The sequence below is a fragment of the Plecotus auritus genome, assembly GCF_963455305.1.
Source record: "Plecotus auritus genome assembly, chromosome: 2".
In the NCBI taxonomy this organism is placed as follows: Eukaryota; Metazoa; Chordata; class Mammalia; order Chiroptera; family Vespertilionidae; genus Plecotus; species Plecotus auritus.
In genome coordinates, this window is record NC_137771.1 from 50,113,347 (window position 1) to 50,129,137 (window position 15,791).

The following is a 15,791-nucleotide window of genomic DNA, read 5'->3' on the forward strand; positions in this document are numbered from 1 at the left end:
CTACCCTCAGCAAGACACTTCCTTCAACCATTCAAAACACATTGACGGAGCACCTCCTGTGATCCAGTCACTATGCCAGGTGGCGGGGACATAATGATAAGCAAGGAGAGCAGGTCTCTCTCTTCACAGTCAAATGGGTGATGAAGATAATTACAGGGAGTCCACAATAACAACACCACTGAATACGAATTAAGGACTCACTCTGCTGCCAGATACTTACTGTGCCAAGAGCTTGAGAGACACTGGCTTGTAATCCTTGCAACAATCATAGGATGGGGATGTGGTTATTACTCCAGCTCGACAAATGAGTTGGAAAACATTTAAGCTATACGTAATAAACTCATACCTTTCTGAAAAGGAGGTGGTTGGATTAGATGCTGAGAGATTTCTAAGGCCTCTTCCCAGCTCAGCTTCTCTTTACTTCAAGGATTTAAGAGATAGAGTTGTAATGAGAAGCTAGGTCTCCTGGCCAAGAGCCAGTGCTCATCCCGCAGACACTGCTAGTCTTCAGGAATAATAACTGGGAGTTAGCGAATGCTCGCTATGTGCCAGGCCCTGAATTTGTATCAGCTCCTGCAATCCTCCTAACAACCTATGCGATATCTTCAAAATAGAAATAATACCTGAGTAAAATATCAAGCTCTAAAATGGTTAAAACAGAAAAGAAAAGGTCCCAAGATAAATGGAGATGCTTTCAACCGGAACCCAGCTGTAGGATTCCTAAGCACTGTTTTATGTCGGCTTACTTAGTTATGTGGTGGGTTACAAATACTTATGCACTGGTGTTCTTGGGCTCTCATGACCTGAATGGAGGATGGGCCCAGGCAAATGATGGAAAAGAGGGAGCACATTTCTTAACAACACTGCTTTGGGGTAATGTTGGGACTCCAGACACAGCGACAGAGCCTGCAAAGGCCCAGTGCCAAAGCCAACCCTTTGGCTTTATTTCTTATTCCAAATGAATAAAGCACGTTCCAGCAGTTCCACTGAGTACATCACTCTTCATTCTGTCCTCCCTGGGGATAACCAGGCAACATCCCTTTCCATGGTGCGTGCCTTCAGCGATTTTGCAAATGGAGGATTGAGTTCAGGGCTGGAAGCCTTGCTCCAGAGCCACAGGAAGCACCTCCTCCTGCTTGCAGCAAGACCGTGTACCCAAGGCCCTCTCCACCTGGGAAAGCAGGCCCTGCAGGCTCTGGAGCCCCCCAGGTCTTGTGAAGACTGGCCTCCAAGCCAGGTCTCCAGGATGATACTGCATGGGCCACAGTGAGAACATCTGCCAGACACGTTGGAACACTCAGCCCAGCATGCTTTGCTACCCTTCTCTGGCCAGATCTCATCTGGCTTTCTAGGTCTAGAGATCAATGCTCGCCTTGCCTGACCGTCACCCTGGCCACCCAGTTAAGCTAGACTTTCATAGAACATCTACACTCTCCTAGTACCTAGCACAGGATGGTAATCACAGGTTTATCTGTGCACAGGGACGTTTTTAGAAAATGGAGCGGGTGGCTCCTCCATCCTTATGTATTCAGTACCCAGCACCATGTACGGACTGCAAAGGTGCTGACTTCCAAAGAACTGGCAAGTAAAGCAAGGAATTTCAGCTTCCAAGGTCACCTGGTTTAAACTCCTGCCCAATATAGGATTTCCCTCAAAATACCATTAAAGAAAGCAAATGTTTAAAAATGTTTGTGTGTGTGTATAAGTGCATGTGTGTATATGTATATCTAGATGTGTGTATGCGTGTGCATGTGTATATATGTATGTGTATATACACATATCCTTTTAACAGAATGAGGTGCATGTGTAAAGACACAAAGAGCAATTTCACTCAGATATTCTTTGAGAGAAAGCTGCATCTTCACTTAGATTTTTTTTTCCTCCTAATTTTTCAAGAAATGTTATTTAGAAAAAATGCATAAAATATATTAACTCAGATAAGAGATAAAAGTTAACATCTTGCTATATTTCCTTTTAATCTTTTGTCCATGAGTTTTTGTTCTTTTTTGGTTTTGTTTAATATTTAATAATTTTTAATTAGAATATTAGACAAATCACATAAATACCTGCTCTTTGTGAATAGTGAAACATTAGAAGTGAGACTAAAGTCCTGTTTGATCTTGTCCTAAAAAGGTCCATCTTTTTATAGAACATACTAAGTATTTACACACACACTTATATCTATAAAAAACACATAGTAATGTCAATTAAGAAGCATCATATTGTACCTATTCTTTTTGTCCATGAGTTTTTTAAAGTCACTGAAATCACACACTATTATACCATTTCATATTCTTCTCCTTCTCTATGTGATTACAAATTCTTCATAAGCACCATGTATTACATAATCTCAGACTTTTGAGAGAAGTTACAGGAATAATACAAAGAATTCTCTGATACCCTTCAGAGAGAGAGAGAGAGAGAGAATGTTGCTTTATCCCTAAATACTTCAATGTATTTTCTATAGATAAGTTCTCTTACACAACCACACTACAATTAACACACTACTATTATCTAATCTACAACCTTATTCAAATTTCAGCAACTATCCAAAGAACTGGCAAGTAAAGTAAGGAATTTCAGCTCCAGAGCCAAAGGAAGCACCTCCTACTGCTTGCAGAACGTCCTTTACAGCGAAAGAAAATCCAAAGTTCTACACTGCATTGAATTGTCCTATCTCTTTAGTTTCCTTTCATCAGGGATGGTTCTTGAGTCTTTGTAGTTCATGACATCGATTTTTTAAAGAGTAAAGATCAATTATTTTGTGGCCTGCCCCTCAATTTGGGTTTGTCAACATTCCCTTAATGTAAAATCTTGGGCTGTTTTATCATTTTGTTATAATTCCAAAATGAAGCTTTCTCTCTCTTCCTACCAACTATTTATTGGCTTTTATTAATTTCTACATTAATGATTTATTTGTGGCATTAAAAAATATTTTAAGGCTGTTGATAGATAACTTTTTTTGCTGTTGTTAATCCTCATCCGAGGATATTTTTCCACTGATTTTTAGGGAAAGTGGAAGAGAGAGGGAAAGTCAGCGAGAAACATCAATGTGAGAAAAACACACTGATTGGTTGCCTCCTGCATGAGCCCTGACCAGGGCCTGGGCCGGGGAGGAGCCTGCAACCAAGGTACGTGCCCTTGACCGGAATCGAACCTGGGACTCTTTGGTCTGCAGGCTGATGCTGTATCCATTGAGCCAAATCGGCTAGGGCTAAATAACTTTTTTTTTTTTTTAAAGGTCCTGTCCAGCCCTAGGCGGTTTGGCTCAGTGGACAGAGCAGCGGCCCTCGGATTGAAGGGTTGCAGGTTCGATTCCGGCCGAGGGCATGTACCTTGGTTGCAGGCTCCATCCCTGGCCCTGGTCCAGGTACTTGCGGGAGACAACCAATTGATATGCATGTCTCTCTTTCACATCGATGTTTCTCTCTTTGTCTCTCCCCCTTCCTTCTACTATCTCTAAAAATCAATTGAAAAATGTTCTCCGTGAAGATTACCAAAAAAACAAAAATGCTCCTGTCCATTTGTGCTCCCACACTGATGTGTCTACTCCCCCTCAGGCTAACTGGCCTTGCATACTGGCATGTTGTAAGATATATTTCGACTCAGAAAGACAAAAAATAATATTGCATTGCTGTGTTAGTCAACTTCATCTTAAAGCAGGGGTGGGGAATGTCCATCCCAAGAGCTGTACAAGGCCCATGCAATCATTTGGACTGGCCCTGCCAAGGCATTAGGGTGAGTTAATTAAATGTTTGACCAAAGCCCAGCCACGTGGCTCAGTGGTTGAGCATCGACTGACTTATGAACCAGGAGGTCACAGTTCAGTTCCTGGTCAGGGCATATGCTCAATCCCCAGTAGGGGACATGCAGGAGGCAGCTGATCAATGATTCTCTCATCACTGATGTTTCTATCTCTCTCTCCTTCTCCCTTCCTCTCTGAAATTATATATATATATGTATATAAAAATTTTTTTTAAGTTTGACCAAATATAGCAGGCTAATTTTTAAGATGATAATTTTGTATGGCCCTCAAATGATGTTATAAATAGCCAAGTGGCCCTTGGCAGATAAAAGGTTCCCCACCCCTGTTTAAAGCATGGGTATGCAGGTCATTGTTCCTCCCACAACACCGAATACATTCGTTCCTGTGTTTGTACCTTCATTCAGTCAGCAATATCCACTGAGAATCTGCTTTGTGCCAGTATTTTTCTGGATGCTGACATCAAGCTCTCATGTAAAGAAATAAACAATACAATACAGTTGGTGCTAAGGGCTATGAAATATCCCAGTGACAAGTCACTGGAGGAGGTGCTCCAGGTGGAGACAGACAAGAGCCTGGTACTTTGCGAAAGAGGACCGAGGTGGCTGCAGCTGGGAGCAAGGGAGAAATCACGGAACCTCTCCAGTTCCATCTCACAGTGCTTACCACAGAATTCCTTCAAAATGTCTACAACACATTGCCCTTTACTAAAAATATAACCCCCTACCCTGCCCTATCTCAACAACCATTTCTAAAGCCCGCCCTTCTTTTCCCTGTCTGTCTGTCCAGTCAGCAGTCTCAACTCCAGCGTGTTGCAATCTGTGAATAGTAACCAAAGCTTGCAAATGCTCTGAAATTAGAGGGAACTCGCAAACCATTCTGTGTTGCTCAGCCTTGCAATTACCTGGACATCAAGGAATCATTAATGAACCAGGCCGTCTCACATTAGATTCATGGCCACTTTCAGCAGGAAAGGGGACAGATGCCCCAGAAGAGAGAGAGGTCCGTGTGTGTGTTCTCCTCCAAATAACAGGGGTGGTGGCTGCAGCCACGGGCAAGGAGGGTGGATGTTCAGAAAGAAGAGGAACCAGCCTGTGCCGTGAACTGAGACTGGATCAGCAGGAATGCCAGGTCCCCCGGCCCATTCCCTCCTCTGGGCTTTGTCAGAGTGAATCAGGATGCCAGATACCAGAGAACTCTCCCAGGAAGGAATCCTGCAGCAAATATATGCACCCCTCCCCCTTAATAATGCTTGTTTAGTGCTTAGGACAGTTTATTTCTATACACCAGGGAAAAAGCAAACAGATAGTACTGTCAAAAAATGTTTTCTTACATAAAAATTACATGAAATGACAAATTAAAATAGACACAAATTTATAAAAATATGACCAATAAGCATTAGACGCCTCTGTCAAATATTGAAAAAGAAATCACAATAACTCAAAAGGTGTTTGTACACTCTTTTCACATCCTTCTTTTGAGGAAAAACAGCCCCAAATAGGCAATCTGATGTTAACACCCTTTTAACATGCTATTTCCTGTAGTACAGCTCAGGGTTGCTGAGCAGAGAAAGAAAAAAAAACGAACAAAACCAAAACACTATTATGAGCATCACTAATATAAATGCCAGGACTGTTCCTCCACTTGGGAGATGGAGATCTGAAACAAGGAGGGTGACAAACATTCATTCAGAGACACGAATGAACGACCCCTTGGTGAACAAAAGACAGATTTTCAATATGAAAGCACTTATTATAGAAAACACAATACAACCTAAATACTCGGTCATGTCTCTATCAAAATAAGCCTACGTTTCTATGAAAATTGAAGGGTTTTTTTTGCTGCCCACATAAAGTTAAACCTTGTTTATTTGGCCCGTGTTAGCCTTTGAGTTTGACATACTTGCCCTACAGGGCTCATTTTAAACAATTCTCCATTTCTCCTCCAGGGGGCGAAGTTGGCCAGCATTTCGCTGAAAAGGGAAATTATTTTCAAACTTGGATTTTCACATAGTGTTAGAAAGATATTCACGTATAAAAAGGCCTTTCCCTTCTCCCACTCCTTCTCAATATACTGAATCCTGGCTGATTAGAAAGCACTCCAGGCCTTATGTGGAATGAGAGGGAAGAGCCATGATTAAGGGCCAAGAGTAAGCAGAACACTTCATCAGCACAGTTCTAGATTGGCTGGCCCATTCTCCTACAACTTGAGATCAGGATTATGGTTTTGCCAAAACTGACATAGCTTCAAGGATACTCTTCTTTTTTCTTTCTTTGGAGAACTTTTCACGGGGCCTATATTGGACAGCTGATAACGCCCTCATGCAGGGAGGCCTGGCTCCCTCCCACCAGCTCCTTTGCAAGGGCTCCCTCGGATCAACCACAAAGTCTGGAGGTCTGAGAACACCTCCCCGCCTTCCTGCAGGGATGGTGGGACCTTTCCACTCTGTGGAGGGTGTCTGGTGGCCAGGAAGGACCCCAGACAGTAATTCCTCAATGCGCCTCCCTCCCCCTCACTTACTTAAAGGGTTAGGAGCTCCCAGGGGGAACTCAGGTTCAGGTGCAGAAGAGACAAACACAGGGGCAAAGCCTGTTCCTGAGGGAGAGGGAGTTTTAGTGTCTTGGTGATGGTGAAACTGAGCTCAGGGGAAGACCCACAGAGGGTGACAATTCTCCCTGGCCCAGGGACAGATCCAGTGTTTGTGGGCCCTGAGCCTTATATAATTCTTTAGGAAAAGAATACAAAATTTAGGACCATCACATTAGCTACAGGGCTCCGGAGGGGTCCTTGGCACCGAAAGGCCCTAAAGCCTAAGCTCCATACTGGCATTGCTCTGCCGCTGGCCCTGCGGGTGGAGGAGCGTGTTGGTAAGAGGTTTCCCTTGTCCACACAATGCCGGCGTGAGGTCCTGAGGCTCAGCTAAGGAGCTGGGGAGCCATGCAGGTGGTCAGTGGCCCAGAGTCTCCCTTCGGTTCTGCTCCCTCTCACCCTGCCCCAGTTACATAGCAGATGTTCAATAAACACTTGTTGACCAACCGATGGGAGTGGCTCCACTGCTGCCCTTCCTTTTTTTTTTTTAAAAAAAAAATTACATATATATTTTTAAATCCTCACCTGAGGATATGTTTATTGATTTGAGAGAGAGAGAGAGAGAGAGAGAGAGAGAGAGAGAGAGAGAGAAGGAGAAACATCAATGTGAGAGAAAAACATCGATCAGTTGCCTCCCATAAGCACCCTGATACCTAGGATCGAACCTGCAACCGAGGTATGTGCCTGACCAGGAATCAAGCCCACAATCTTTTTGGTATATGGGATGACACTCCAACCAACCAAGCCACCCGGGGTGTCTTTGGAGGTCGGGGGGGGGGGGGGAGGGGGAAGGGGGACATGCTACAAGGCTTGATTTTGCAGAGTTCATAAGCTCTGGATGGAGCCCTGATTAACATATCCCCATGAAGCATGAAATCAGCTCTCAGATCAAGAGACACTATGTCATGAGCATGAAAAATGGTCACTGAGCACAATGTTTCCAAATACCAGCTTCCTCTTGGGGTTATTGTCAAGTGTACTTCGGTGTGACGGTGGAGAAAACCCACCCAGAGACAAGGTCCAAGGCCTCTCTGTGGTTTTGGAGACCAGGGTGTCAGTGAAAGCCTGGCCGCCACTCAGAATCTCTCCCACCTAGGCAGATTTCCTCAGACCCCATTCATGGGGTCGTTACCAGGAGCCAGGCCTAGCTTCACAGCAGCAACATCTTTCCAACAATTGCAAGTTATCCGGGTATCCGAATGGGATGCTCAGGAGGGAGTCCCCCTCCTGGACAGACTTCAAGCACAGGTTGAAGGACAGCTTGTATGGAGGCTGAAGAGGAGTGCCTTGAACTGGGGAATTACAGTTACTATAACAAGAGCCTCAAGTGGAAGTTTCCAGGCGGCATCAAGAGTCAACAGATGGGAAATTCCAAAGCAAGGGGCCAGACCATTATGTGTAAATTTTAAAGCAGTTGGCCTAGCTGGCAGAAAAGACCCAGAAGGAGAATATAAACAGGCTCAGGACAGTGGAAAGTGATGGGGCATTTTGAGGCAGATCCCTCAGAAATGCTCAGATTCTGGCCTCCCAAAGGTGGGTAGGTGGAGGGGGTCAGCCTTTCAGCTCAAGTCTGGAGAGAGGGTTTCAAAGGCAACATCTGGAGGGCTTAGTATGTGCCTCCTAGAGTGTGGGGACTGGTATGTGACACCTCTTGAGAAAGCAAGTGTGAGCTGGGGAGGGAGGGGGCAAAGTGGCCTAGTCAAAGGCGAGAGAGGACAGAGTGACTGCTTGTCCCCTCCCCTCATGGGGGCGGGTGGTTAAAGGAATATGAACTCTGGGCATCAGGAATGCCAGCCTGTGGGGGGGGTCTTTAAACACAGGTTCTACCCAAGAGGGCTTCAGCCTGAGGGTGAGAGGCCCCCAAAGAGAACATCTGAATGGAAGCCAGAAGCTGCTGGCAGACATAGCAGCCGCAGAGGAGAGGCGCTGCCCGAGTCCTGGGAGATCCCGGATGGAAAGTTCCAGTGGGGTCCTTGAGAAAGCCACGGAAGCAGCCAAGAGAGCAGAGTGCCTTCCCTATTAGCCAGGCTCAGAGAACCCAGTGCAAGGCGGGACAGGAGCAGTCAGGTAAGAACTTTCTCTCTCTCTCTGTCTGCAGACCCGGGGAGGCCTGGGGCGGTGGGTGGGCAGCTGGAGGAGGGGGACCTCACTGGCAAGATGGAGGAAAATCTCCTCTTGGAATGAATACTGACTGTCCCTAGAGTACAGTGAGCATTTCCAGGTTCCAAAGTGTGTATGTGTGTTTGTGACTTAAAGTGGCCTTAGGACTTTTCATTACCTAAGAGTAACCAGAAAAGTCATAGGCCTGACCAAGTTTTTATCAGGAAACGAGGGAAAAACACAGCCCCTTGAATAAATTTTAGAGGAACAGTGTGAGACAAGAATAAAGCTGCGTCTTAGTTATGTGCCACAAGTCACACTGTGCCATGTGCTAGTGACAACTAACATTCACTAAGCACTATGTGTGAGGCACAGGTGAAGATCTTTACAGACCTTCTTACGTCATTCAGTCCCCCTAGCAGATCCATGAGGCCGGTATTATTATCCCCTTTTCAAATGAGGAAACTGTGGCTCAGAGACGTTAGGCAGTTTTCCCAGTCACACAGGAAGGTAAGTAAAGCAGTAGCCTGGACTCAGCCTCATGTCTGACCTCTAACCCTGAACTCTTTTATTGTCCCAGGTGAGTGGATTTCAGCAGACAGTTGTGACCAAAGCAGGGCAGGGGCTTGGGTCCTGCTTCGCTTTCTCAGGTGTCCTTAAGCTACAAAACCAAAGAGCAGAGTCCAAAAACCACTGCATTTCATGATCTTAGTGGTCACTTCCAACTCTGAGATTCTATGACTCTATCATCTGGAGGTGGGAAGGTGGGGACAGGTGGACCCACAACAGCAGACATAAAGAAAAAGAGAAACTTAGAGTCTGTATCCGGTGTTTCCAGAGAGGCAGCTGGAAGGAGTTGGTTCCAGCAGGTGGTATATACACACACCCGAGGTTCACAGAATTATAGTTATGTGTATTAAGTATATAGTTCCATAATGCACGTAAAGCACTTAGCACCGAGCCTGGCACCAAAGTAAGCATTAGGTACATGACAACTACAACTGCGCAGAGTTGACATATATACCTAAAAACCTCAACATGTAATTTAATGCAACATACTCAGCCACTGACATCACTGTCTCTGCTCCATAAGGAGCTATGTTTATCATGGACGCTAAACTTCACCAGTTGAGCCAGGACAAGAAATGAACACATAAAATTACACCAGCCAAATCTAAAACAATTCAACTAAGTCTGAAGCAATGGCTTTTAAGCAGTAAGGGACCATGGAATCCTATGAGAAATGATGGAAGCATGATCCTTTTCTCCAGTAAAAAAATAAATAATTCTGTCTAATAAAAGAGTAATATGCAAATTGACTATACCTCCACTACACCCACAAGCCACGCCCACCAGCCAATCAGGATCGATTATGCAAATTAACCCAACCAAGATGGCTGCGGCCACGGAGCGAGCAAGAGGCTTGGGTTTCCCCGGCGATGGAGGAAGCCAAGTTCCCGGCCTGCCCTGGCCTCTGCTGAAGGCTACAAAGTTTCAATTATAGAAGATAAATAAATCCCAGATACCAGGGTCTCCACTTGGGTCACCAGGGGGCGTGGCCAGCCTACAAACCACCACAGGCCCCTCGCCCAGGCTGCCCCACACCCCAAGGGAACCCCCACCCTGATCCAGGACACCCTTCAGGGCAAACCAGCTGGCCCCCAACCATGTACCAGGCCTCTATCCTATATAATAAAATAGTAATATGCAAATTAACTGTCACTCCAACACACAAGATGGCTGCCCCCATGTGGCCAAAGATCCTGCCCCCATGTGGACACAATATGGCTGCCACAAGATGGCCAGCAGGGGAGGGCAGTTGGGAGGGACCAGGCCTGCAGGGGAGAGCAGTTAGGGGTGACCAGGCCGGCAGAGGAGGGAAGTTGGGGGCGACCGGGCCTGCAGGGAAGGGCAGTTGGGGGGGGGACCTAGGCCTACAGGGTAGAGCAGTTGTGGGGAGAACCAGGTCTGCAGGGGAGGGCAGTTAGGGGTGACCAGGCCTGCAGGGGAGGGCAGTTAGGGGCAATCAGGCTGGTAGGGGAGCAGTTAGGCATCAATCAGGCTGGCAGGGGAGTGGTTAGGGGGTAATCAGGCTGGCAGACAGAAGCGGTTAGGGGCAATCAGGAAGGCAGGCAGGCAAGCAGTTGGGAGCCAGCAGTCCTGGATTGTGAGAGGGATGTCCGACTGCCCGTTTAGGCCCGATCCTACCGGACATCCCTCAAGGGGTCCCAGATTGGAGAGGGTACAGGCTGGGCTGAGGGACACCCCCCCCCCCGATGCACGAATTTCATGCACTGGGCCTCTAGTAATAATTATAGAAACCCATGCATTGACTCATTCCATGGATTATAGACCCACTGAAGACCATTCATTGTTTCCAGGTTAATATCCACTCCTGTGGGTCCTGGGGTCCTCAGCTCAAAAGCTATCTACCCGCAGTGGAGCCATTTATCCTCATTCTCTCTGAATGCTCACTGTGGCTATAGTCTCGATCATGACACCAAATTTGCAATGGGTAGGCAATGTAATTGATGCTGAATCTAAGTTTAAACCTTTCAAGGTTAGTGGACCCCAAATTAAGAATTTCTAAATCAGTGGACTCTGGTACCTAGAAATTTTATCTTTCCTTCCTTCTTCTAGTAAAAAAAATAAAAATAAAATAAAATAATCTATCTTTTTAAATAAGGGACCTCATTCCATGTGATTCTGGTGGTATTCACCTTCTCTCAAGGAGCACATGAACAAGGCATGGCCAAACAGGTATTGATTATTATCTACTACCTACTTCTGGCTAAGTTGATTCAGGCAAGAAATCTGAACTGAGCCAATTATGAATGCTCCTTGGGCCCTAGCTGGTTTGGCTCAGTGGATAGAGCACTGGCTGGTGGACTGAAGGGTCCCCAGGTTCAATTCTGGTCAAGGACAGACATATAAATGAGTCCCACCTGAAACCAAAAGAATGACACAGCTGAGCCCAGCCCAAATCACTGATCTACAGAATTGTGGGATGAAGAAATGATTATCATTTTGAGTCCGTAAGTTTCAGCTCAAATTTTTGGCTGTAAATTTGGGAATGGTATGTTATGCGGCAAAAGCTATCTGCTACACACTGCAAATAACAGGATCGCCACAATATCAGGGAGTGATATCACATGAAAGCCCCCAAAGCCTTTTCACTTAAAATGTATATTACTTTCCTAGATCGAAAGGCAGTTTTCTACCCCAGAACTCTTATCTCACAACAATCACATTCAGGTTCAAAGAGAGATTAGAGAAAAAATAGAGCAATAAGAAAGTTAATATGTTATAGCTGTGAGCCAATTTTCATTACAACACACTGCAAGGGACTGTCTGCATTCCTTGGCTAAAGTAACACTGTTGTTGTGGATACTGCTTGAAACAAGCAGACCATCAACAGGGGCCTGGAAATAGTTCCATTACAAAAGAAAAGCTTTTTATTTTAATAGTATTTGGCATATAATCACAGATCTGTTCCCTGACCATGATCTTAGCAAAAGAAAAATGGATTGATTTTTTTTTTTAAAGACATGAAAACTTCTTAAATCATTTCAGGGAGAGAAAAAATAGTGTGAATAAATAGACATCTAATCATAGTACTGGTAGAGATGCATCTAATTTAGAAGTGTGAATATCATTTCAAAAATAATGTCAAACAGTCACTTTGTTTTAAAAATGAAAGAGAACTTACCAGTCAGACTGTGTGTGGCCCACCGTTTTCAGGTTTCAAGTGGAGGAGTGAATCTGAAACAGAATTAAACAAAACACTCCTTAAGTAAATCACATTTGGAAAGGGTGTGCTTTCGATCCCAAGTGACTGACATAATGTTGAGTGTTATTCTTTTAGTTAAAGATGAGCCAAGCCTTTTCTGGCTCCTGATGGAAGAGGGAGAGTTTTTCACCCACATATTTCAACTTCCTGAAGAGAAGGCACTCTCTCATCCACTCAGGGAGAGCTGAAAGGCTGAGCCCAGTGTAACTATAAATGGTAGTGTTTCATCCAAACCCCTCCAAGCTAGCGGAACCTCCCTCGTTAGTGCTCTTGCCTTCAATCCTCAATCCCCTTCTGCTGCAAAATTATTTTTGTTGCTACTTCATAACTGTAATTTTGCTACTGTTATGAATCGTAATGTAAATATCTGTGTTTTCCGAGGGTCTTAGGCGACCCTGCTAGCGGTTCTCAACCTGTGGGTCGTGACCCACAGGTTGACAACCGCTGCTGTAGGGCCTAAGACCATCGGAAAACACAGATATTTACGTTACGATTCATAACAGTAGCAAAATTACAGTTATGAAGTAGCAACAAAAATAATTTTATGGTGGGGGGTCACCACAACATGAGGAACTGTATTAAAGGGTCGCAGCATTAGGAAGGTTGAGAACCACTGTGCTAGGACCAAGCCATGGCTCCCTGAAGAAACCAATTAAAAAATGGCCGGTTAAATATAACTTGAATGGCAATGGGAGGCATGTGCAAGGCTTTCCAATAGTGGCCACCTTATCGCAACCACAACATGTTGTTTTAGTGATAATGGTGAGCCTAAGACCGTGGTTGGCAAACTGCGGCTCGCGAGCCACATGCGGCTCTTTGGCCCCTTGAGTGTGGCTCTTCCACAAAATACCATGGCCTGGGCGAGTCTATTTTGAAGAAGTGGCGTTAGAAGAAGTTTAAAAAATTGGGCTCTCAAAAGAAATTTCAATCGTTGTACTGTTGATATTTGGCTCTGTTGACTCATGAGTTTGCCGACCACTGGCCTAAGGCACTGCTGCTCAGTAGAAATAGAAAACAAGCCACACATATAACTTTGTATTATCTAGTAGCCACAGGAAGCAAGCAAAAGAAACTGGCAACATTATTTTAATAATACATTTCATTTAACCGAATTTATTCAAAATATCTTTTCATCGTAACCAGTATAAAAATTATTCTTGAGACATTTTACTTTGTTTTTTTCATGCTAAATCTTCAAGACTCAGTACATCTCCACGCAGGCTAGTCACACTTCAAGTACTCAACAGTCACAGGGGCCAGTGACTACCCCACCAGACAGTACAGACGTAGAGAATCTATTCCTGGCCGTCAGGTACTGGCAAGGCTGCAAGTGAGTCAAATGCATACGGAGATTTTACTCATCTGTTTTCCTGCGCCTAGTAATCCACATTATCCCACTCATGATGTCATTTCAGTAGAAATAATAACGTAATAATACTTATATGGCACTTGCTCTGTGCCAGGAACTGTTCTCGGCGTGTTCCTATGTTACCACAATTAATCCTCACAATAACTTCACGAGGGAAGCATATGATAGCATTCCCATTTTGTAATGAGGAAACTGAGGCACAGAAAGATTAAGGAACTTACTCAAAGTTATAAGACCATGACAGAGCTGGGATTCTCCACACAGCCTGACCCCCTCCCCCGCCCCCATCCTCCCCTGAGCCCATGTCCTCAGCCAACATACTCGCAATTAAATTTGAACGGCTCAATATAAGATAATTGCTTTCAGTTTTAATTATAACATCCAAGTGATCCAAGGCTGCTCTCATGATATACGGTCAGATAATAGCAGTGATGGCAGATGGAAGAGTGAATGTGCTAGCAAGTTAACAATTTGGGGTAAGAACACAAAAACCACAAGCAGGCCTGGGGTCAAAAGGTGACATTGGGTTGGGAGCCTATTTGGATGACCAAGGTGGTGTGCAGGGGAAGGGAAATGTGGGGGCTCTGGAAAATCTTGTCTTCATGATTTTTCCGAGAGAAGGATCTATCACTTTCATCCGATTCTCCAAAGGGTAAGATAGCCATCCCCATATCTATCTTTGCAGGGGGAGGGAGTAAGAGAAGAGGAATCAGGTGGAAAGGAATCAAGGAAACACATTATTAATCTGTGGTCCCAAAGAAATCACACCTGGTGAGAAATATCAGGTCCACATATGGGAACTCCCTATCCAAATCATAGGGCAGGAGGTTGGTCAGTGACACTTAGAATCAGCAGGCCACAGGCGGAGGCCACTGAGGGAGGATGCTGCCCAGTCTTGCATGCTGAGCGCCGAACCTGCTGAACGTCCTTCAGTGCTTCCTCTCGGTTTTAGGATCAAATCCCAAGTTCCTTAGCCCAGTCTCAAAAGCCCCAGTGATCTCAGGCCTGCCCCCTTCCAGGGCGCTCTCCCCCAGGCACCCTGTCCTGTATCCACACAGACCTATTAACAGGACCATAAACAGCCCCACACTCACACTCCTCTAAGGCTTTGCAGATTCTCTTCTTTCTATCAAACCTGTCCTTTCCTGACAATATTAGCCTATCTTCAAAAGTCACCTTCTCTGGGAAGACTTTGTCAACTCCCCTGGCTGGCTTACAGACAACTTCTCCGCAGTAGTGGAAGTATTCACTCAGTTCTATCGATAATTATGTTCTACTGCTACTGATGATAACAAAGGCTGGTTTTTATGGAGCTGTGTTCCAAGTGCTAGTGTGCTTCTTTAACCCACTTAGTAACGATATGGGGTAGGTGCTTTTATTACCCCATTTAACAGGTGAGCAAACTGAAGCACAGAGGTTAAGTCAGTAGCCTAAGGTCACACGATTTATAAGTCGGTTTATAATCACAGAGTGAGATTGTGAACCCAGACAATGTGGTTCCAGAGCCTGCACTCTTAACTGCCCACTGCCTTCTGCTCTCATTGTTACTGCATTTCCCTCTGTTACTGCAAGTGGCTTCTGTTTCGTTTTTTTTTGTTTGTTTTTGTTTATTGGTCTCTCTGCCCACTTCTTTGCAGAATATTTGAAACTTGAGAATATGTTTAACTCATCTTTGTCTTTCCAGGACCTAGCAAGGTTTTTGGTACAGAGTAGTTGCTTAATAAAGGCACACACAGGAAAACACTGGGACTGCATTGGAAGGATGGGGACAGGGCTATAAACTCGTGCTTGATAAAAACCCACTGGGATTAAGACAGTGGTCAGCAAACTCATTAGTCAACAGAGCCAAATATCAACAGTACGATTGAAATTTCTTTTGAGAGCCAAAAACCAACTTCTGCGCATGGGCCACGAAGTTTCAATCGCACTGTATGTGTGTGCTCGCACGTGGGATTTTGTGGAAGAGCCATACTCAAGGGGCCAAAGAGCCGCATGTGGCTCGCAAGCCGCAGTTTGCCGGCCACTGGATTAAGAGTCTGATATCAACATTAGCAAAGCAAGCTTTAACTTCATCTTCTAAATCCAGCCAGTGCTGAGGGGATGGTCATTTCCCAGGCCTGTTCAGTACCAGGGAAAATAAATGCAACTCAGAGCTTGACCAAGTTGATCATATCTCCAAC

The 15,791-nt window shown here is 45.0% G+C and overlaps 1 protein-coding gene across 1 annotated transcript in view; it reads right to left on the reverse strand.

Moving 5' to 3' along the window:
* The window catches only part of GNG12 (G protein subunit gamma 12), a 121,275-nt gene that overhangs the window by 53,139 nt on the left and 52,345 nt on the right, over nt 1–15,791 (reverse strand). Inside the window, exon 2 of the mRNA XM_080656217.1 lies at nt 12,162–12,214. The gene's annotated coding sequence lies outside the window, so the exon portion shown is untranslated. The remainder of the gene's footprint in view (nt 1–12,161; nt 12,215–15,791) is intronic.